Raw genomic sequence first — 23,619 nt, forward strand, 5'->3', positions numbered from 1 at the left:
CATTCCATTTTATCTTAAAGACACTTGATTTCATAAGTGCTAAATCAAAGAACTAACCAAGAACTTTGAGAAGGCAGGAAAAGCAGGGAGCATTATCTCTTAGTAGAGGTCTGGGGAATCCAATGAGCTCTACTGTGATGAAGAGACATATTTACTAAATCAAGAAGAAAGAAGGGACTATGGGACAGTGGCATGGCCTGTCAGTCACAACCAAGCTTTCCAAGTTCATGGCACATTTTGGATATCTTTGTACTGGACATTTCAAACACAACATGCCCCTTGACTTTCTCTGAACAAACCCTGTTTTCTCATTCCTTTTTGCATTTGGTCAAGAGCTTCCCTGATCCTTGGGCACTGCTATTCAAAGGTTACTCTGTGGACCTGCAGGTCCACTTTCACTGGAGAATCTGTTGTAAATGGCAAATCTTAGGGCCCACCCCAGACCTGCTGTGCCAGTATCTGCATCTACCCAGATCTCCAGGTGATTTAATGCCCCATGATATTTGAGAACCACTGATACAGGCTTCAGTTCTTAAACTTTGTGTAATGTTAGAATTACCCAGAACACTTGAAAAAAAAAAAAACCCAGGCAGAATCCTATACCAACAAAACCAGAATCTCTGCAGGTATGACTGATGCATCAGAATATTTTATTCTATCCCTTCCACTTTTCCACCCCAGGTAACTATTCCAACATACAATAAGTTTGTGAACCAGGGCTCTAGGCTTCATCTACCTCATATGCAAAATGGAGATAATTCTTGACTACCTTACAAGGTGAGATAAAATAAGGTAACAACAGTAGAAGCCACATACTTTGAGCAGCTACTCTGTTGACATTGACGAGTGACTGAAACAACAAATAAATATGGAGTATATGGATACTCTGGATATTCTGTACTCAGCTAAGTGCAGGGAAGGCAGCTGTACAGGGGATCCACAGATGGAACATGTGATCTACTGGGAAGATACATCTACATAAGTATACAAATATGGTACAACATTTTAAATGGGGTGTTGGGGTAAGGGTGAGGTACCATAGGGACACAGAGACACTGGAGTGGATGGGTGATATCAGAGGGACTGCCTTCAGGTCCTGTTTTGGCCTATATCAGGGATCAGTTTCTAATTCTTAAAAGAAGCCCCAGAAAATGTGGTTTGGACCTGATTTTCCTTCCACTTCAGGTATCAGTCAAGAGACTATCATTTTTTTGTATACTGTATGGCAGGGGTCACATTTCATTCTTTTTCCATTTGAGTATCCCATTATCGCAGCACCATTTATTGAATTTTTCTTTGTTTGGTTTTTTGTTTGTTTTGTTTTGCTTGTTTGTTTCTTGAGGAACTGCACAGGCCAGGAATTGAACCCAGATCTCCTACATGGCGGGTGGGAATTCTACCATTGAACCCCCCTCGCATGCCCCCCAAGAGACCGTCTTATCGGCCATAGCACTGACAGGATGTCTAACATCTGGAGACAAAGATAAACACTTTCCTTCAGCAAACACACATTGAACATCTAATTCATGGCAGCCCTTTTCCAGGCATCGACACAAACAAAAGAGGCACACAGTAGGCCAGTGAAACAGTCAAAATTTATATCCTCGTGCAAAGTATGGGAAGAAAAACTGACAAACAAGATTTGAAATTTAAGTAAGTAAACCCCCACAATCTCGGAAATCCTGTCTACGAAATCTCCAAGATGTATCTCAGAGGAGGAGCAGCCCAGCCTTCTTTACCTTCATGATAGCCACGGCCATGTTAGCAGAGACTTCCATCTCTCATTTAGACACTTTCCATCCAGTGTTTCAAACCTCCCCTCTCCTCTTCAGTCAGGTCTCCCTACATCAGCCAGAGTCCTCTCCAAACATGAGTCAACTCATTTTGGGCACTCCACCCTCAATCCCAAATCCAAATCCCTTTTCCCGGCCCACAGGGCCCTGTCCAGTCTGCCTCCTACAGACCTAGGTCAGCCTTAGCTGCTCCCGTTCCCCCTCCTTCTGGCCATTCTAAAAAAAAGATAACTCTCTCATTTCTCGACTCTGAGTTCTTTCATCTTCTGAGGTGTGCACACACCCTTTTTCTTGCACCTGTACCCTCCCATCTGCTCTGGACTTTCTGGTACTCATCATTGACATCTCAGCTTAAAAGATATTTAAAATGACTCCCAATTTACTTGCAAATAATCTCAGGCCACCGTTGATTTGTTCTATATCTATCTGCTATAAAGAAAACAAACATAAACTACAGCAATTATTCTCGACCATTCTCTGCAGCCCCCTCCTGGCACCTTCTCACCCACTTACAATGTGCTCTCCATGACAGCAGGAGCCCCATCTGTACCCCCTGGTGTCTGCTACGTGGTATCACTGGCACATACTATCACTGTATAAATATGTGTGTTTATTAGTCTACAAATATTGGTTGACTGCATGAATTAAAGAATCTCAGAGTGGAAGGGATTCTGAAGGCACGCCACATTCCCTTGCTTTACAGTGGGGAAAACCAGAGTCGAAAAGGGATGTGTTCAAGATCATAAAAAACATAAACTCTTTCTATATTTCAGGTGTAAAAGCAAGAACACCGCATGCAATACCTTATCTAAACCTCACAGCTTCCTTATGAGGAAAATCCCATTGTGAAACAGAGCTAAAAATGTCCTCCCTTCCCTGGCTGGCCCTCTCATCTGTGACCTCCGCTCTTCCAAGCAACTTGAAGACAAAGGACACCATGTCCCCAACAGATAGAAGGAACAGTTAAAGGCAGGGGAGGGGAGTGAACGATCTCTAAAAGCCCTCTAGCCTTCCTAACTTCCTTACTTTGTTCAACTAATATCAAAGGCTTAAGTCACTGAAGTGCCTTAACTGGACTAACCAGTTCGGAGGCTTTCTATTTTCTTCCCTATTTCATGAAAACTTTAGGCAACTCAAATGCATAGTGAAAACTTTCATGCTGAGAAAGCAATAAGAAAGTGTCAACCTATATAGGGAAAAATGCATTGGAATCACATAACCCCAATCTTTCAGTTCAAAGTGTCCAGCACAAGAATCTATAAGTCTGTTTTGGGGGAGAGGGGAGGAAAAAACCCCAAGAATTTTACAGAGCTAGATGTTAAAGAAAAAAATATTCTTTCATGGTTTGCTTTCATTTGTTGGAAGGCATTAGAATCTAACCAAATAAATACACTTCATAGTCTGAAGTGCATTCAAAAGTAGCCATCTGCTTATTTATTTGAACTATCTTGAGTTACTGATCACATGCGATATTCTGACTAAATAGTGGTGAGCGAGACAGATACGTGTTTTCACGTGGCTTCCAGTCAAATGGGGGGAGCAGGGATTAAAGCAGTAAATATCACAAATGGGAATAGATATTCCTTGGTACAGCATATGAAGAAAAAGAACAGTCTATTATAGAGAAAAATAACAGGAAGGGTAAGTGTGGCATTGGAGCTAATTTCAGAGTGCGACATCATCAAGACATGCTTTTCTGAGGATGGACATTTTCATTGATGCCAGAAACCCCTTCCAGGTTCACACAGGGGAAGCCTGGAGGGAAGCCAGAAATTGACAGCTCAGACCTAAAAAGAAGGGAAAAGGCTGGAAGAGAGGCAGAGGAAGGACAAAGCAAAGAGACCCAGTGGGCTGTTAAGAAGTGGGCATCCTTAGGCTTCCCTTAGGATAGAGAAAGACAGGGAAGTCCCCAAGTCCTCTGAGGAGTGGGTGCAAAGAGCTGAATGATGCGATCGGCTCTTCCAACTGCTCCACCCAGGGGCACTCCTGCCTCAATAGACTGAACCCCCTACTTGATGCTGTGCTGAAGGATCACCTCAAAATAATATCTTCCCACACGCAGTGCTCTCTCCCTCCACCTTTACCAATTTTAAGACATACAAAGGGTCACATAATTTAGCTGCTAATAAAAATTAAATGGATGCTGACCAAGAGTCAATATTCTATTCACATAATATTTTTCATGTTATGGCTTAGCAAAGGAGATAAATATGAGACTGTTTTATTTGTTTTACTGTGTCCTATTTTAGATTAAAATGGCCACAATAATTCGCAAAGGACTTTACCTTTTAAAACCCTTCCCTAAAGGTCATATTTTTATTCCATAAGGGCTTTAGATTTTACAGAAAAAATATGAAGACTGGAGAGTCCAGAAGTATTTGATGACTCAGGCAGTGATATGTGTGCACAATTCATCTTAAAAGGTTCAGTGTGTGCAGTTTCCAGTTGAACAACATGGGGGCATAAGATGCCAGGGTACCTTTTCCCCACAGAAGCTTTGAGCAACTAGCAAAAACTGACAGAGCTATCTTCCTCAAAACTCTAGAAACAGAAAAAGGGTTACAGTAACCAGGGGAGGGCTGATCAAGGAAACATAGGTTTAAAAAAGATAGGAAAGTGGCTTCATTGGGCTGTAGGAGAAGATGGTGGTCTCCACAGACATTTAGAGCTATAAATTTCTCCCTGAGGACTGTCTTTGCTACATTTGGAGTTAAAGTTCCTCATAATTTTTGCACGTTGGAAGAACTTAAAGAAGGACAAAAAGGAATAGGCGATGGTGCTGTTAGCTCAGGCATGGAAGATGATGAAGATATGACACTTACAAGGTGGATAGCCGTGATAATTGGGCCACCAAGGACAAATTACAAGATTAGAATATATAGCCTGAAAGTAGAATGTGGACCTAAATGCCCAGAAGCCCCTCCATCAGTTAGATTTGTAACAAAAATTAATATGAATGGAATAAATAATTCTAGTGGGATGGTGGATGCACAGAGATAGTAATGTTAGCAAAATGGCAAAATTCATATAGCATTAAAGTTGTACTTCAAGAGCTAAGACGTCTAATGAGTCTAAAGAAAATATGAAGCTACCACAGTCACCAGAAGGACATACAATGATTAATATTAGTGGATCTCAAACTTGTCTTATATCAACAATCTTCTATTCATGTTAATGTCTGGATTGAGTATCACAATGCAGAATACCTATACATCAAGTAGAAGAATTCCAGCTGGTAAACATCACCTGTAAGAGGGAAATTCATTGCCCTAAATGCCTATATCAAAAAAGAAGAAAGAGCAAAATCAAGGAATTAATTTTCCACTTGGAAGAACTAGAGGAAGAAAAGCAAACTAACCCCAAAGCAAGCAAAAGGAAAGAAATAATGAAGGTTAGAGCAGAAATAAATGAAATTGAGAACATGAAAACAATTGAGAAAATCAACAAAACCAGAAGTTGGTTCTATGAGAAAAACAAAAATATTGATGGACCCTTAGAAAGGTTGACAAAAAGAAGAAGAGAGAGGATGCAAATAAATAAAATCAGAAATGGAAGAGGAAACATAACCACTGACCCCACAGAAATAAAGGAGGTAATGAGAGGATACTATGAACAACTTCATGCTACTAAGCTAAACAATGTAGATGAAATGAACAACTTCCTAGAAAGGCATGAACAACCAACATTGACTCGAGAAGAAATAGATGACTTCAACAAACCAAACACAAATAAAGAAATTGAATTAGTCATCAAGAAGCTCCCAAAAAAGAAAAGCCCAGGACCAGATGGCCTCACATGTGAATTCTACCAAACATTCAAGAAAAAATTAGTACCAATCCTGTCCAAATGCTTCAAAAAAATTGAAGTGGAGTGAAGGTTACCTCATTCATTCTATGAAGCCAACATCACCCTCATTCCAAAGCCAAAGATATTACAAGAAAAGAAAATTACAGCCCAATCTCTCTAATGAATAGAGATGAAAAAATCCTCAACAAAATTCTTGCAAATAGAATCCAGCATTACACTAAAAGAATTATACCAAGTAGGATTCATCCCAGGTATGCAAGGGTGGTTCAACACAAGAAAATTGATACAGAAAAGGCATTTGACAAAATTCAACATCCTTTCTTGTTGAAAACACTTCAAAGGATAGGAATAGAAGGGAGGTACCTCAACATGATAAAGGGAATACATGGAAAAACCACAGTTAACATCATCCTCAATGGGGAAAAACTGAAAACTTTCTTCCTAAGATCAGGAACAAGACAAGGATGTCCACTAACACCACTGTTATTCAACATTGTGTTAGAAGTTCTAGCCAGAGAAATTAGACAAGAAAAATAAATACAAGGCATCAAAATAGAAAGGAAGAAGTAAAACTCTCACTATTTGCAGATGATATGATACTATATGTCGAAAACCCTGAAAAATCCACAGCAAAACTACTAAAGCTAATACACGAGTACAGCAAAGTGTCAGGTTACAAGATCAACACTCAAAAATCTGTAGTGTTTCCATACACTAGTAATCAAAAATCTGAGGGGGAAATCAAGAAAAAATTCCATTTACAATGGCAACCATGAGAATAAAATATTTAGGAATAAATTTAACTAAGGATACAAAAGACCTATACAAAGAAAACTACAAGAAATTGCTAAAAGAAATCACAGAAGACCTAAATAGATGGAAGGACATACTGTGTTCATGGATTGGAAGACTAAATATAGTAAAGATGTCAATTCTACCTAAATTGATTTATAGATTCAATGCAATACCAATTAAAATCCCAAAAACTTACTTTTCAGAAATAGAAAAAAAAAAAGAACCAAGTTTATCTGGAAGGGCAGGGTGTCCTGAATAGCTAAAAATATCCTGAGAAAGAAAAATGAAGTTGTAGGTCTCACGTTATCTGACTTTAAGGCATATTACGAAGCTACAGTGGTCAAAATGGTATGGTACTGGCATAAAGATAGATATATTGATCAACAGAATCGAATACAGTGTTCAGATATAGACCCTCTCATCTATGGACATTTGATCTTTGATAAGGCAGTCAAACCAACTCACCTGGGACAGAATAGTCTCTTCAATAAATGGTGCCTAGAGAACAGGATATCCACATGCAAAAGAATGAAAGAGGATCCATATCTCACACCCTATAAAAAATTAATTCAAGTGTTGGCTTCTGCGTCAGCTCAGCTCTCTCCAAAATGTTCCCTCTTTTAAAGGACTCCAGCAAATTAATCAAGACTCACCTAGAATGGGCAGAGTCACATCTCCATCTCATCAAAAGGTTACACTCATAATTTGGTGCATCATATCTCTGTGGAGATAATCTAATCAAAAGTTTCTGCCCTAGGGTAGTGAATTAGGATTAAAAGAACTAGCCGCTTCCACAAGATTGAATCAGGATTAAAACACTTTTTTTTTTTTTCCTGAGGTACCTAATATTTTCAAACTGGCAAACAGACTTATGATATATTTAAGATTTTGAAAGAGAAAGATTGCCAGCTTTAAGCATTTTTTATCCAGCAAAGCTATCCTTCAAAAGTTTAAAGGGAGAGTTTAAATTTTTTACAGATAAACAAATGCTGAGAGAATTTATTAACAAGGAACCTTCTCTGCAAGAAATACTAAAGGGAGTTCTGTCAACTGAAAAACGAAGACAGGACAGAGAGGTTTGTAGGAGAGTATAGAAAGATAATTATCAGTAGGGGTAACTAAAAGGGTATATACAGAGAAAGTTACTAGATTTGATAAAAGCCATGGGGTAAAATGGTTGAAAGATAGCTTTTACAGTAAGAATATTGAACATTAATGGAACATTCTTCCCAATAAAAAGAAACAGAATGACATAATAGATAAAAAAAATATGAGTCATCTATATGCTGTTTGTTTATGAGAGACTCATTTTAGACCCAAAAATACAAACATGTTGAAATTGAAGGATGGAAAAAGATAGTCCATGCAAGCAATAACCAAAATTAATAAACAAATAAATAAACTGAGATAGCTATACTAATAGCAGATAAAATAGACTTTAAATGCAAAGATGTCATAAGTGACAAAGGACACTATATACTAATAAAATGGGTAATTCCCCAAGAAGAAATAACAATCATAAATGTTTATGTACCAATTAAGGTGCTCCAAAGTACATAAGGCAAACACAGGCAAAACAGAAGGGAAAAACAGAATTTCTACAATAATAGTGGGAGAATTCAACACACCATTCTCTTCAATAGATGGAACAATTACACAGAGGATGAGTAAGAAAATAGGGAACCTAAATAATATGATAAATGATTTAGACCTAGAAGATATATATAAATCATTTCAAGATACACATTCTTCTCAAGTGCTCATGGAACATTCTCCAGGATAGATCATATGCTGGGGCATCAAAATGTTTTTAACAATTTTTAAAAGATTGAAATTATTGAAAGCACTTTCTCCAATCATAAAAGAATGAAGCTAGAAATCAATAACCACCAAGGAACTGGAACTTTCACCAACACATGCAGGTTAAATAACACATGCTTAAAGAGTCGATGGGTCAAAGAAGAAATAGCAAGAGAAACCAGTACATTACTGAGAAAAATAAAAATGAGAATACAATGTGTCAAAACTTAGGGGATACAGCAAAGGCATTGCCAAAAGGAAAATTCATAGCTCTAAACAACTACATTAAAAAGGAAAAAAGAGCTAAAGCCAAAGACCTCACTGAAAAATTGAAGAAATGAGAGGAAGAGCAGCAAACTGACCTTAAGGTAAGTAGAAGAAAAGAAATAAAGATTAAAGTAGAAATAAATGAATTGGAGAACAAAAGAGAGAGAGAGAGAAAATTAATAAAACCAAAAGTTGGCCCTTTGAGGTAAAAAAAGATCAACAAAGCTTAGCTAGACTGACAAAATAAAAAAGAGAGAAGATGCATACAAATAAAATCAGAAATGAGAGGAGAGTCATTACCACATACCCCAAGAAATAAAAAAGTTCATAAGCAGATAATACGAACAACTGTACATCAACAAACTAGACCACTTAGATGAAATGGACAATTTCTTAGAAACACACAAACAACCTATACTAACTAAAGAAGAAACAGAAAACCTCAACAACCCAATCACAAGTAAAGAAATTCAGTGAGTCATGAAAAACCTACTTACAAAGAAAAGCCCAGGGCCAGATGGCGTCATTTTACCCCATGGCTTTTATCAAATCTAGTAATTTTTCAAAGAAAAAATTCATTTTTTAATTGACAGAACTTCCTTTAGTATGAATCCCAAACAGGATAAACTTGAAGACAGACATGTCTAGACATGTAGTAGCCAAGCTATTGAATGCCAAAGACAAAGAGTATTCTGAAAGTTGCAAGAGTAAAGCAATGCATCATGTACAAGGGAGTCCCAATAAGATTAAATGCTGATTTCACATCAGAAACCATGAAGGCAAGGAAGCAGTGGGATGAAATATTTAAAATGCTGCAAAAAAGAAGTAACTGTCAAACAAGAATTTGTACCAGATCAATCAGACTGTCTTTCAAGCATGAAGGAGAAATTAAGCAATTTCCAGATAAACATAAACTGAAGGAGTTCAGTGCCATTAGACCCACTGTGCTAGTTTGAAGTGGTTATGTAAAGCCATGTTCTTTTCAAAGAAAAGCTTGTTCTTTTTAGACTTTAAGGCAAAAACTGTTACAAGGAAAGAAGAAGGTCACTGTTGATAAAGGGATCAATTCATCAAGAAGATATAACTATTATAAATATATATACACCTAACAGCAGAGCCCCAAAATACATGAAGCAAATACTGACAAATTTGAAGGAAGAAATAGATGGTCTTACATTAAGGGTAGGAAACTTTGATACACTACTTTCAATAATGGATAAACCACCCAGACAGGTTATCATAAGGAAATAGAAGACTTGAACAATACTATAAACCAAGTATGTTCTTTTTAAAGAAAAGCCATGTTCTTTCAAAAGAAAAGCCACATTCTTTTCAAAGAAAAGCCATGTTCTTTTCATCCTAATCCAATCTTGTGACGACAGACTTACATTTGGGTAGGACCTTTTGATTAGATGGAGATATTACCCTGCTCGTTCAAGGTAGGTCTTGATTAGTTTAGTGGAGTCCTTAAAAGAGCTCACAGAGAGAAAGTGAGCTCAGCGCCAATCCAGAGGGGAAAGAGATGAAACCAAGAGACAAAGCTATTTGGAGATGTTAAACTAAGAGATGAAACCCAGAGTCTGTCCTGGAGAAGCTAAGTGAGGAACTACAGATGCTTAGAGTGAAAGCCACTGGAAACAGAAGCTGAGAGAGATGTTTGAATAAGGAAGAGCCTTATGCAAACATGTGCCTTTCCATGTGACAGAGAAACCCCATACCTGATAAGCTATGTATTCCAGTAAAACATGTCATTAAACTTAATCCAGTCCTGCAGGTATGAACCCTTGTAAATAGGACCTTTTGATGAGGTTATTTCAGTTACTGTTTGGACCAGCTGAATTGGGTAGGTCCTAATTTTGTTACCCGAGTCTTTTAGAAACAGAATAAAGTTCAGATAAACAGAAAGAAAGCCACAGGAAGAAGCCAGGAGTCAATGAAACTTACAGAAACCAGAAGAGGCCACCATGCCATGTGTATTGCTATGCAACAGAAAAGCCAAGGGCCAAAGATTGCTGGCAGCCACTGCCAGAAAGCAACAGTCTGGGTGAAAGCATCACCTTGATGACACCTTGATCTTAGTTTTTCAGCTTCAAAACCATGGGCCAGTAAATTCCCATTTTTTAAGTCAATTCATTGCATGGTATTTGGTTTAGCATTCAGGAAGACAAAATACAGACAAATAAAACATTTCACCAAACAGCAGCAGAATAAACATTTTTCTCTAGTGCACATGGATCATTCTCCAGGATAGACCATATGTTAGGTCACAAATCGAATCTCAACAAATTTAAAAATACTGAAATCATACAATGTATCTTTCTGACCACAATGGAATGAAGCTAGAAATCAATAACAGAGAATTTGAAAATTTACCAGTATGTGGAAATTAAACAAACCACTCTTAAACAACCAATGAGTCAAAGAAGAAATCACAATGGAAATTAGCCAATATCTTAAGGCAAATGGGAATGAAAACACAATATACCAAAACCAATGGGATTCAGCAAAGGTAGTACTGAAAGGAAAATTGATAGCTCTAAATGCTTATATTAAAAAAGAAGATTTAGAATCAGAGATCTAACCTTATGACTGAGGAATCTGCCAAAAGAGCAAACTAAGCCCAAAACAAGCAGAAGAGCAGAAGGAAGGAAATACTATACTTTAGATCCTACATAAATAAAAGAGAGAATTTCAAAAAATCAAGAGTATCGATGGAACCAAAAGTTTCCAATCTTTGAAAAGATCAACAGTATCGATCAAACTTCATGTTGACTAAGATAAAAGAGAAGGTACACAAGTAACTAAAGTCAGAAATGAAATGGGGCACATTACTACCGGCCACAAAGAAATAAAAAGTATTATAACAGGATATTATGAACAATGGTACAAACTAGATTACCTAGTTGGAATGGACAGATTCTTAAAAACACACAAACTACCTACACTGCCTCAGGAAGAAACAGAAGATCTCAATAGAAAAGTAGCAAGTAAAGATATTTAATCAGTAATCAAAAACCTTCCAGCAAAGAAAATTCCCAGACCAGAAGCTTTCACTGGAGAATTTTACTAAATATTTCAATTATAATTAATACCAACACTGCTCAAACTCTTCCAAAAATTTGAAGAGGAGGGAATACTTTCTAACTCATTCTATGAGGCCAACATCACCCTGACACCAAAGCCAGATAAAGGCACAATTAAAAAAAATACAGACCAATATTCTTCATGAATTTAGATGCAAAAATCATCAACAAAATACAGGCTAGGCAAGCACTCTGAAATTCAGCATTCCACCCCCACCCCCACCCCCATTTGTGAAATGGGAATAGATGTAGTTCTAACTCAGGGTTTTGCAATGATTTAATAAGTTACTATTTATCAGGCACTGCACTGGGTGGTGAAATGCTCAATAAAGTTTAACATCAAAAAATAGAGCCAGCATGATTTCTAAGAAGAAAACAAGACTTCAGAGCACATGAAAAATTGTTCACCTGGCATTTGGTGAGAGCAAGCAAAACCATTTGCACCACTAAGCACACTGAACAGACAGAATCTGATGTCCCAAGAGGAGCCCAGCACTGACATCCTCAGTTCTCTCTACCATATATAGTTGTAAACATTTTCAATAGAATTTTTTTGTCATATTGAAGTGTCCTGGTAATACATGAAGAGATGATTTAATAGACAACTTGGATGTGCCCTCAAACATGACCATTTGCTTTGAAAAGGGATGTCTATTAAGGATTCCCTCTTACCACCAAAGGATAAAAAAATTCTCCTACACTTTTGGAGAAAAAACAAAAAAATGCATATTTCAACAAAGATCTGGTATTTTCCATCCACTCATTAATATCGACATTACTACACATGGGACTCACAATAAGAATATGATTTAGAAGGGGATTTATGTTTTCAAGATTTGTAGACACATTAATATTCATTCAAAAAAAATGTCAGGCGTAGTCAATTCCAAAATAATTGGATACTATCAACATCCCAAAGTTGCTCACAGCCTGGTTAGAGAAAGGGACATGAAATAAATAAGAACAACAAAGTATTTTCAATTCTGTAGGGGCTGAGTATTCCTCTCCATTTCCCTTATCCCCTGGGGAAGTTTTCCAACCTTTCTGATACTCTGGACCCTGATCCATAAATGGGAATGATAATAGCACCTTCCTTGGGGAATTAAATGAATTGTTCCATTTAAAAGACTAAGAACAGTGCTTGGCACAGAGAAAACACTCAATATCTATTTATTATTATTATAATTATTGTATTGATTATTTGAGGGATATAAGCAGAGCCTTTTCCTAAAAGTAGTATAATTTTCCCCTTCAAATGCACCTGAAATTTTCGGAAACATTATGTCTGTTCTTTAGTTTACTGAGAAAGACAATGAGAGAACTAAACTGGGCTTCAAGACCTGAAAAGAGAGATTAACGAAATTCTTGCAAATGTAATTGAAGATATTTAATGGCAGAAAAGAAAGCAAGAATTCTTCTACCTTGGAGAGTTGCATAACCCAAGGATTCTATGTCTTGGTTTTTTTGTCTGGTTTGGTGAGGGATCAGAAAGAGAGGGGACAGGTGGAAAGAAATCAATGAATGGCATCACTGGTTTCATCTCTTATCCATCCCTTCTTGGGACCCTTAATTTCACATCCATAATGTTCATGGGTTCAAAGGTTTAAATCCAGCCTTAGTCTATTCTTAAGACTCAATCTCCTATTCTCCTACCCCAAATTAAAAAAGAAGCAGTATGTCTCTTTTCAGTTTGGCTGGCATCCTGGGGAGAGGGATGTTTTCAATCAGCCTTAAAGAAAAGTAGATGGTTGCTGCTGGGAGAGAGAAAGGGATTTGGGTTTTCTGGAGAAGACTGACGAGTCCATGATTATGGGCTGGAGCTCTCAAGTTACATGCTGGCCATCTTTTTAGATCAGACAGGTAAAGGCCCACCTCACCAAGTGCACACCTGAGCAGGTCACTCCACAGCTACTCAACAGATATTCATTTAGCACCTTCTCTATCTGTGGTTCCTTTAGCTGCACCACAGGACTAAACTGATCATCAGTGACTCCTGACCTCAGCTCAGCAGGTTGAATCCCTAAGCACTCAGTCTCTATGTCTTTGAGTCATGCTGATGAAGAAGGGCTAAAAAAAATGTCCAAAAATCCTGCTGCAGGAGTCTGTAGAAATGAGCTGGCTTTCTTTTCTTCCCTGTTCTGGGACGTCCATCTGTTTCTTCAAATATACCAGTAGGCTTAAAACGAATTATCCTTTTCTTTCGTTTATACTAACCAAATTTGGCTCTGATGCTTGCAACTAAAACAATATTAACTAATATGGCTTTGGCCATATGAAATAGTTTATGCAACTGACACAAAGACAAATAGACTTTATTTCCTTAAGCTCTTAAACTATAACCATCTGTACTGGTATAAAATATGCCATTTTAGCAGCTCTTAATAGATATTAATAAACATATTGCTGAAACTTATTTTTTAGCTTATTAATATCCTTTCTTATCTGAAAAAAACACTTATGAGTTCAACAGTCCAAGTCCAGGAAGATCAGAATACAGCAGTTCCCAACTCAACATTGGCTTCAGAGGTACAAGCAGATTCTGTCCAAGTTACGTCTTGTATCCATTCTCAGAAGGGCATGTATTCTAAAAAACTGTTTATTTTTTAGAACAATGAATACAAAAATAGGTTTACCATAACATGATAGGTTTACCATGTTTATTATGGTAAACATGTTAAGGGCAGAAAAGAAAGCAAGAATTCTTCTACCTTGGAGAGTTGCATAGCCCAAGGATTCCACCTTGGAGAGCTGCATAACCCAAGGATTACCAAAACATGTTTACCATAACAGGTTTACCCTTAACATGTTTACCATAACACATTGTAGACATTTTAATATTTCAAAAATGAAATACATAAATATTCATAATACATAGCTTTTATAAGCAGTCACTACCTATGTTTGAGCATTCATAAATCAATCCAAGTGTTTTAATCATGATCAATAGATGTTGGAGAGTTTCTCTCCTTCTTTCCCCACTTTCCTTTCTGGTCTCACCCAGTGTCTCCTGTGTACTTGGAACTGAGCAAAGCTTTCTATCTGCAAAATCTCACCTGACTCTCACAACAGTTCTATTTGATAGGTACTTTTGTTAACCTCTATATTTAACATGAATCCTATTGGGAGTCGGTAAAGTTTCCAAAGTGGACATGACTATTGTGGGGGCAGGAGGGAATGGGAATTTTTGAACATAGTGGATCTAAAAAATTAAACCACTTCTTGGCTGGCATAATTTAGGTCCTAGTCTCCTGTCAACTCCAGCTATGTCATTCCCTGCCAATTCAGATGGATCAGTAAGACACAGATGTGGTCTTTCTCAGAAGTGAAGGCTGGGCAAGTGGCATTAAAATCATTAGGTCATAATTTGGTGTCACCTCTCAATTTCCACACCAAAAAGTAGATTTAATCTTCCTTGAGAAAGGCTCTCCATGAAGGCAAAGATAAGCGGCTCAATTGTTTTATTATATATGGCCTTACTGGTCATGATTAATCAAATTCAGATTTCACCCTTCAGTGCACTCCTCTTCTCCCTTCACGTGTATTGTAAGTACTCTCAGGGCAGGGCTGGACCTAATCTGCTTTGCAATAGCTTCTCATGTCCTGTATGTCATAGGTATTCCATACTTTTTTGGGAAGAGATATACATCGAATAAGGAGGGGAAAAAAACATCTTTCCATCTCCCCCAGATAGCCAAATATACCCTGACAATCAACAAGATTGACAGATGTCAAAGCTACATGACCCCAAAAAGTTGTTGGGTCCTGAAGACTTTCTCAATCAATGAAGACTAAGGAAGGAGTCATTTGACACTGACCACCTTTGTACCATGTGACCCTCTTCTCTCCAGACTTTTCTTGACAATTTGATAATTTCAAAGGAAGCTGAAAGATATCATTTGTAAAACATATGACCACCATAATGGCTATTTGTTAATTGTGAGTGACAAAATAAAATAACTAGCATGGCTACATTTAAGGGAAACCAGATGTTCCACAAACTTCACATGGGACCATGCAACCACCCTTTCTTCCTGGATCATCCCAGGCTTTGGTGCAATGTCTGCTAATAACCATCCTTCCACTTCATGTATCAGCATCCTCAGAAAGGGGGGCCCTGAATGTCCAGGAGGAGATGATCATAATTCATATAAAGCTAAATTGGCTTTTCTAATACAATTTTCAGCACCTAAATCTGTGTTCCCAATCTCCAATTTTCCTTCCCTTCAAACAACATCCTACTGAGTGTTGCATTATATGGTTAAGAATGTTGACAAATTGCAATATAAAATGTATCACTTGAGCTCCTAATTCTGTCCTTCCTTATGTCTCCATTTCAGTTTAGTCATTCATAACCCCTGGCCTAGAATAAATCAATGGCCTCCGATCTCATCTCCTCTCTACCCTCTTTTACTCCAGGGTTATTTTTCTAAAGCATCACTTTGAACAGGTCATATTCATGTTCCATTATTACAAAATAGATGCCAGACCAAGAAAAATGGATTCCAAGCCACTCTGCAGTGCAGCCAGTCCAATTCCAGTCCCCTGTTACCTCCTTCAGCCATTTCCTACCTCTCAGCCTTTTTTGCTGCACTTTAGTTATGCTGGCTTCACTGCTAATCCATAAATAGGCAGCCAAACTCCTGCCTCAAGACCTTTGCCTTTGCTGCTTCCTATGTCTAGAATGTGCTTCCCCTAAATAACGATTTCATGGGTTTTTGTCCAAAGGTCACCTTGAAAAGGCATTCTCCAAACATCTTAGCAAAACAAAGCTCTATTTTTTATCCAGTCTCTATTATCTAATGATCCATTTTATACCTGTCTGCACAGTGTTTGCATCTGTTGTTCCTGTAGCTCCATAAGCACTGGGATGTGAGTCAATCCTGTTCAATTTCTCATATCCCCAGTGTCCAGCTCATTGTCTGGCATATGGTAGACACTCCCTAAATATTTGTGGATTTAATTAAGTACAAATAAGGTAACCTGTTCTGTGCTAAAGGAGATATAAAAACAAGCAAGACATTGATGCCTGTGTTTAAGGAAGATTTCTGTTACTGGAGCAGACACATAGCCAGTTAATCAGACACAGAATATACCTTCTGTAACTTGTCCTTTGGATTTACATGCCCCTCTTGTGGGCTCTCCACCCTACATGTAGCTTTACCACAGCTCTTATCTGAAGGGACTGTTATTCTCTCATTTCTCCTTCTCCCCTTATAACTCAAAGCCCTACAAAGCAGAGATCAAGTTATACTTGATACTGTGCCCTTAGAACCCAGGTGATGTCGACATGACACTCAAATCATGTTGAATGAATGAGGGAATAAACATAATTCTGTGGAAGTCCAAAGTCATGGCAGACCGCCACTGCAGATATATTGTGCTGGTTTGAAAGGAAGTATGCCCCCTAAGAGAAGCCATGTTTTAACATAAATCCCATTTCTTAAAGGTAGAATAATCCCTATTCAATACTGTATATTTGAAACTGTAATGAGATCATCTCCCTGGTTGATATGATTTAGTTAAGAATGGTTGTTAAACTGGATTAGGGGATGACATGTCTCCACCCATTTGAGTGGGTTTTGATTAGTTTCTGAAGTCCTATAAAAGAGGAAACATTTTGGAGAATAAGAGATTCAGAGAGATTCAGAGAGAGCAACACTACAAAGCAGATAGTCCACCAGCCAGCGACCTTTGGAGATGAAGAAGGAAAACGCCTCCTGGGGAGCTTCATGAAACAGGAAGCCAGGAGAGAAAGCCAGCAGATGACGCCGTGTTCGCCATGTGCCCTTCCAGCTGAGAGAGAAGCCCTGACTGTTCGCCATGTGCCTTCTCACTTGAGAGAGAAACCCTGAACTTCATCGGCCTTCTTGAACCAAGGTATCTTTCCCTAGATGCCTTTGATTGGACATTTCTTTAGACTTGTTTTAATTGGGACATTTTCTCAGCCTTAGAACTGTAAACTAGCAACTCATTAAATTCCCCTTTTTAAAAGCCATTCCGTTTCTGGTATATTGCATTCCAGCAGCTAGCAAACTAGAACATATATTAAAACTCTTGTACAATGAGGAAAGGTGCAAGTTTTGAAGGGAAAAGCCACAATAACAGTTTTAAGTTTTAGAAAACAATGATTGGCTCCCAAATTTTAGGGACTCTGCTTCTTGTAGCAGCAAAGGATGCACTAATTTGACATTTCTTATTTTGCCTGGCTTTATCATGAAATAGGCCAAAAATTTAGACAAGAGTAAAAAATTATATAAACACACATTACCTAGCATCCCGTTTATTAGTTCTTTGTAGTACGCCATCTTTGCTTCAGATTTATTTTTTAAAGATCCTAAATACTACAGACATTGGTATTCAAGTATTGAACTCTTCATATCCAAACTCAATATCCAAATCAATTCAGATAAATATTTTGATAGAAGGTTAGTAATCCTTGCTGCAAAAACTCTAACTTCTCACTATCTGAGGATCAATAATCATTATATTATTGGTATTTCTTGCTATTTAAATTACCACTATCCACATTTATTTGGTTTCTGAGTTTAGATAGTAGGGAATACATGAAGTTGATTCTCAACATGTGTTTGCTGAAAATGGTAATCTCTCTAAGAAAGAGCAGTTGATGCAGGTCCTGTAACCCAGCTGGAGCTACACAGATCACATCCACTATATTTGTGAGATAGTAGAGCAATCAGTTTTGGTATAAATGATGCTCCTCCATACCCCGGGCTGCTGCCCACTGATGTGCACCATCAGGAAGACATATGTTTTCACTTGTTTCTATAGTGGTGATGGGTTATGTCAAGCTCCCCACCCCACCCTGCTTCCCTTGGAACTGACAGCATTCATTTGTTAAACAGACAGCTGGAGCTGGAAGCCATGCCAGTGACCAGCCTTTAGAGACTTGATGAAGCGCGCCACGCGGTGTCAACCTATTGGGCAGCCGCACAAAGGGACCCGGTGATTGACTGGACTTCCCAAGCTCTCCCGAGGGTGGTATGGAAGAGCCAGAGACCAGCCACCTTGGAAATGGATGGTCCCACTTGGCCTGTTATTTATCTTCTCCCGTTCCCCTCATCCTCTACCTTAACGTGAAACCCAGGAAAATAATCATAGCATTATAGGATGTTAGCAAACGTGTAGCTCATCCCCCTAGTTTTACAGAGGAAGAAAATGGGATCCAGGAATAACAAAGGCATTGTCCAGAGCCTAACAACTTATTAGTAGCAGATCTTTTTTACTTAGCATTCAGTTTTCTAATCTTACTGAAGGGAGTTGACTCTCTGGTTTGAGAGCACTTTCGCGCCTGCAATTCTATTCTTTGTCCCGTAGGATGCCAGAAAGTTTACTCACTATGATAAATTTAATTTTTGTGTAAGACAGTATGCTCTCTTGAGAACCTGGCACCCACCAGGCAAAATGTATTTGAGGATATGCATATTTGGCTGCCAATTAGGGGTCTCAGACCTCATCCTCAACCAGGAGACATAAAAACAAGCAAGATATTGATGCCTGTGTTTGAGGAAGATTTCTATTACTGGAGCAGACATATAGCCAGTTAATCAGACACAAAATATACCTTCTGTAACTTGTCCTTTGGATTTACATGCCCCTCTTGTGGGCTCTCCACCCTACACGTAGCTTTACCACAGCTCTTATCTGAAGGGACTGTTATTCTCTCATTTCTCCTTCTCCCCTTATAACTCAAAGCCTGAACACCAGGCTTAAAGATGCAGACACTTACACTCACCCAGACTTCCCGAGTCTGAATTGCTAGGGTTTGAAACCAATCTTGTAGAAGAGAGGCTGTGAACGGATGCCCACTGGTTCACCTAGCCCTCGTTATGTTTTGTTTGGTCCATTCAGTCTTAAAAAATTTTTTTCAAGGTAGGAATTTGAATGCAATATTGTCATTTCATCCAATTTTTCAAGAAAAGGTAGAAACTGTTTTGTATGTGCCACCCTTAGGCATCAGCCAAGGGGTGGTTGCTTTTTAAGGATGTGGCATATTCTCTCCAGTTCATGGTAGCCCCCAGCCATCCCCATCACCCCGCGTGCCTCACTGCATCCTAGCCTGGTGCCTGTAGAAATATGACTTTGTGACCCTGCCTTAATTCAACTATATATTTGATGCATTTCTTACATAAGAGTCAGCTCTTATTAACTGAAACATTTCTCTTTTCTGCGTTCAAATCTGCCTGCTTATCCTGTCCAATGCTAACCCCACAGATTTGTCACATGCAAATGTAATTATAGAGGAAAAAGTATCTGTGGGTATGTATGAAGGGTCTATATTGAGAAGACGATAAAAGAACTGGGATCTTTCATCTAGATCAGATTCAAACTCTGGCTCCACTCCTTAAGAGCTGTGCAACCTTAGGCTTCTTGGGTAACTTTTCTTAGCTTTAGTTTGCTCACCTGTAAAATGAGGCTAATACAGAATTATATCTTCCAGCATTGCTTAGCATTACTTAAGGTGTGCGTGAAAAGCATATTGCTTGGTGATGACATTCATTAAGAGATCAATGAATGGATGCCCTTAGAGTGAAGCAGGTAGATAAACACAGCTTTCTTAGAAGGCTGGAGCAGAAGCACAGTTTATTTAACCTTGTGAAGTCAGTCAGTTTGCAAGTATTTGGTGCCTTCATGCAGAAACAAACTACAGAAGCCTGCAAATGGGTAAATAAACATTTCTGTTCTGTGAACCATGCTTGCCTTCTGTAACGGCCAAATTATCACTCCAAACAGATGCTGGAGATGGAGGAGGCAGCTCAGGGGCAAAAAATAGCAAAGGGCCGTTGGCATGAAATTATGCTAATACCCTCCCTCCAGATTCAGCTTCACAAAGACATAAATAAGGCAGGATGTTCGGCAAACCCATATGCTGTTAACTCGCTAACACATAACTGGAGGAATTAATTAAATGTGTGCAGTGATTTCCAAGTTTTTCCTCATGCTCTCATAGATTCCCTTGGCTCAGCTCACTGTCATGTAGGTGCTCTCTCTGCTACAGACACGGTGTAGCAGGAAGGAAGATGTGAAGTGGCTTTCTTGACAAAGTCCGGCTCATTTCCATGTGATGCTGATAGTCCTATGTCTGCCATTGGTCCTGGGCCTGTTTACAAAGTTGTTCAGAATGTAAGATGGCCCAGTCCACCCTTGTCCTAGGGAAAAACAACATTCCAGGCTTCCAGATTGTTCATAAAAATGGCCAACTTAGTTTTGGAAGTGATATCCAAATGTACTAAAGAGTGTACACTCAAAGGCAGCTCTATCAGAACTGGCAGCTCATGCCTGGAGACTGCAATTTCATCCACATCCCATTCTTTTCTTTTAATGTAAAGCATTTGAAAATAAATTGCTTCCACTGTCACATCTCTCCTTTAAGGGAGGAGTATGGGCTGCACATCAGTGGCTTCCTATGATCACATTCGGACAATCAGCAGCATGATGTTGAGTTCTTTAACTTCTGCCAAGAAGTTTCACTGGATTCTCCAACCAGAGCTCAGATAACATGTGACCTGAGATTACAGTCAATGTCCATCAACGCCCAGGACTGCAGGTGAACCCTGCCTGTTCTGCCCACTCGTGTATTGAACTGATGGCTGCTGTCTTCATTCAGGTGTTGCCTGCTCATCTACACAGCTTGAGAAAGACTTCTTACGGGTTTTATCTCTTATCACCATCCCCTCCCTCATCCCCCAATCCCTTCCCTCCCACTTCCTTTATTCCCTGTCAGCCAGACAGGCCTTTCTGCCTTTCCTTAAACTTGCTAAACCTGCTCCTGGCTTAGGACCTCAACCCTATACTTCCATATTTTCTCCCCCAGGAACGCTCTGCAAGGCTCGAGTCACCATCTCAGAAAATTCTTCCCTGACTTTAACTCACCACTGCTGGCAAGGCTGTCATTATGGCACAGACTGGAACCAGATATCTGGGTTCAAATCCTGACTCCACTACTCATAAGGGTTGTGACCTGGGTGATTTGCTTGACCCTTCGGTCCTCAGTTTCTTCAGCACAAAATGAAGATATGTGAAGGAAGCAGGCTTGCTCTGACCTTTTAAGATGGTGATACTGTAAGTCACTTGGAACTGTCTGCCGCACAGGGGGCTCCTGGTTGGCCTAATTCACTTGCTGCTTCACTGTCCAAAATTATCTTATTTCTTGATTGCCTGGTTGTTTATCTTTCCCATTAACTTATGGGAGAGCAGAGAGTAGGGACCTTGTGTGTTCTTATCCAGCCCTCTACCCCAGTTTCCTTGCACAGAGAGCAGTGCCTGATACATAACAGATTCTGAATGAGTATCTGTTGATTGAATGAATAATGTCCAAATGCTGCTTTTGTGACAAGATCATAGCATTGAATGAAGCTAGCAGCAGCCAACTCTGAAAAGATGCCATCAGGTACAGACCCAAGGTTGGAATTCAATGATAAATAAAAAGGGAATCCCAACCTTTGCATTCTTTCATTCCACAGAGTGTGTATAAGATGACAGTCAATTTGAGGGTTTGGTTTTATTTTGTTTGTTTGCAACTGATCTATTTGGCAAAGGGGTGGGGCCTGAAAAACTCCTCCCACGATAGTAGGTGAGGGTCAGATTCATAAATTAATGAATATTAATGGAGTATTTACAGTGGGCAGGCCACTGCCCTAAGCCCTGGGGATAAGGAAGGAAGCAGCTTTGCACCCTGCCCTTGAGTTCTCAGGTCCCCATCTGGGAGCTCAATAGCTAAAAAAACACCATAACACAGCCCCCACCTCCAAAGGAGCTTTGGGAGACCACTGAAGGGGCATCTAACAAATTCTTGGAAAGCTTTCTTAGAAGAGGTGATATCTAAGGTTAGACCTTAATGATGTTAGATTAGCCAGGTGAGCAAGACCTGGGGGAGGGGGAGGGGAGAACTCCAGGTGAGGGAGCAAAGGTGAAATAGAGAGAGAGGCTCAGATACCTGCAGCTATTTGACTTGCCAGGCATAGCGGGATGCATGCCCTGGCATGTGTATACTACAGTGAGTGGAAAGTGGAAGGTTTTTGGTGTTGTTTTTTTCTTTAAGACTTAAACATTAAAAAGATAATACGTATCCTCACGTAATTCAAAGCAAAAATAGCATCAAGTTAGTAAAATTTACAGTCAGCAGATATAGGAATAGCCAGAATTTTACTGGTGAGGGGAAAGAAAACGAAAAGGTTTGTTCATTCAAGCGAAGGACTCTGAGCTATATAACCTGAGAAAAATGCAGAGTCCCAGGGATTTTCAAGAGGATGGACTGAAAGGAAGACACGGACTGAGGATAGTTCTGGAAATTCAGGAGAGAACAGACATGGAAACCAGGCCAGTGGTTGTACAGATGGACTGAAGGAAACAAATTCTTAAAAATTAAGAAGGTAGAATGACAAGGCCTTATCTATTGGGAAAGGGTAGAGAAAAGAATTTAAGGATGGTACTCAGATCTCCTTTGTAGGCAAGCGGATGAACCAAAGGTAAAAAAGAGGCTTTGGTCTCTTTTATTTTTTCCCCACCTATATAGAATCCTCTAACCCTGTTGACTTCCTGCAAACAATCCCTTCAACCCACCAAGCCGCTCTATTGAAAACAGTAGCCGCTAACCACATATGGCTAGTTAAACTCACATTTTAATTAATCAAATGGGACTAAAATTCAAAATCATTAAAAAATTTGTAATGATAGAAACATTTTGGTAATGGATATTGGTGATGGTAGCATGGCTCTGTGAACGTAATTAACAGCACTAAAATATATGTTGGGATGTGGTGAAAGGGGAAATGTTAGATTGCATATATGGTAACAATAAACATTTTTTTAAAATTCCATGGAACTGCACAACCCAGTGAACACTCAGTTAAAGCAACGACTGTAGTTAATAGCACAATCATAAAAATGTGCTTCAATCGTTGTAACAAATGTACCACACCAATACAAGATAGTAATAATAGGGTGGTGCAAGAGAATCCTGTATTTTATGCACTATTGTTCTGTAAACCCACAATTTCTCTTAAAAAAAAAAAAAATCAGCTTCTCAGTCGTACAAGCCAAACTTCACCTGGTTG

At 38.9% G+C, this 23,619-nt stretch overlaps 1 protein-coding gene and 1 pseudogene across 1 annotated transcript in view; one reads left to right on the forward strand and one right to left on the reverse strand.

Annotated features, from left to right (window-relative positions):
* Positions 1 to 23,619, reverse strand: part of ADAMTS18 (ADAM metallopeptidase with thrombospondin type 1 motif 18) — a 159,656-nt gene that overhangs the window by 79,997 nt on the left and 56,040 nt on the right. The gene's annotated exons all lie outside the window — the stretch shown is intronic.
* LOC143658470 (ubiquitin-conjugating enzyme E2 variant 2 pseudogene) lies at positions 749 to 4,968 on the forward strand (annotated as a pseudogene).

The sequence above is a fragment of the Tamandua tetradactyla genome, chromosome 16, assembly GCF_023851605.1.
Source record: "Tamandua tetradactyla isolate mTamTet1 chromosome 16, mTamTet1.pri, whole genome shotgun sequence".
In the NCBI taxonomy this organism is placed as follows: Eukaryota; Metazoa; Chordata; class Mammalia; order Pilosa; family Myrmecophagidae; genus Tamandua; species Tamandua tetradactyla.